At 38.1% G+C, this 1,180-nt stretch overlaps 1 pseudogene; it reads right to left on the reverse strand.

The window, feature by feature from the left end:
- Window positions 1–1,180, reverse strand: part of LOC104835885 — a 16,218-nt pseudogene that overhangs the window by 10,228 nt on the left and 4,810 nt on the right.

Here is a 1,180-nt window from a genome sequence, read left to right on the forward strand (position 1 = left end):
TCTCAAACCTCGAGGTACTTTTTTTTTTCCTTTTCTCCTTTCTGATTCTCCTCCCCATCCCACTGGAGGGGGGCAGGAAGAGTGAGCGAGCGGCTGCGTGGGCCTTTGTTACCAGCTGCGCTGAAACCGCGACACAGGTACAAGTTGTTTTTATGCTATGCTGGATCAATAACTTACAGTTTATCCTTCAAGTCTATGAAAACAAGTTTGGATTACTTGCTTTGTATTACCTTAAAAATTAGAGATTACACGTAACTTTCAGTATCACGTCAGGTAACTGGTGCCCTCAACAGCTTTTTCATACTTTAGACTGCAGCCAACAATTTTCAGTAAGGCCCTTCCACAGGATTCCGAAAGCTAGGTTTCTTTCGACAGCCAGGAACAATTAAACCAGTCAGTGTTAAACAGTGAGCAAGTCAGGCTTCAAGTATTTAATTTTTTTTTAATTTTTTTTTTTTAATGAACTACCACACATTCTTCTCTATCAAGTGCTCTACCTATTCATCTGAAGCAGTTTCTGTGGCAAACTGGAACAATGCACACACCCCAATCAAAGAAACATGAAACACAGGTCTATCTAAACACACAACTTGAAACAGCTAAATCTAAGCCCACTCACCACCTCCTCAGATCTCAAGTATACAGGGGATCAGTTTCTGCATCTTGTACAGAAACTTGGGTTGTGTAATGTGCATTCCACACCAATTTTAGTAATATTTTCTTTTTAAAGATGTGTAAATATGCTTACCATTTAAGCTTCATATACATCTTATATCCAGGCTTCTGAGATGTGAGTCATCTCTGAGATCAAGCTTATCAGAAACAGTTGGCATAGACAGTCTTGCAAACATGAGATCAATCTTAAGAGGAAGAAAGTGCCAGCCATTAGAATGCCACACAGTTTGCAAACAGCACACTAGTGGGGGACAGTCATTCAAGTCTAAAAAGAAAGGTTAACATTTGTATTTAGAATTATGTGACTATAGATACATCTCCCGAGATTTATTGACCAGAAGACTCCATAAAATTTCTAAAAGTTCCATATTTTATTTACAAAACCTTCATTGCATCACCCCTTTCTTTTTAAGCTAGGGAAAGGAAGAGGGCATTTTAAGTTGGAAAAGATTACTCTAGACTTAGAGTTTCAATCAAAAGGGAACTTAAAATTAATCATAGAATG

Source organism: Haliaeetus leucocephalus, unplaced genomic scaffold, assembly GCF_000737465.1.
Source record: "Haliaeetus leucocephalus isolate CR32 unplaced genomic scaffold, Haliaeetus_leucocephalus-4.0 Scaffold406, whole genome shotgun sequence".
NCBI classification, from domain to species: Eukaryota; Metazoa; Chordata; class Aves; order Accipitriformes; family Accipitridae; genus Haliaeetus; species Haliaeetus leucocephalus.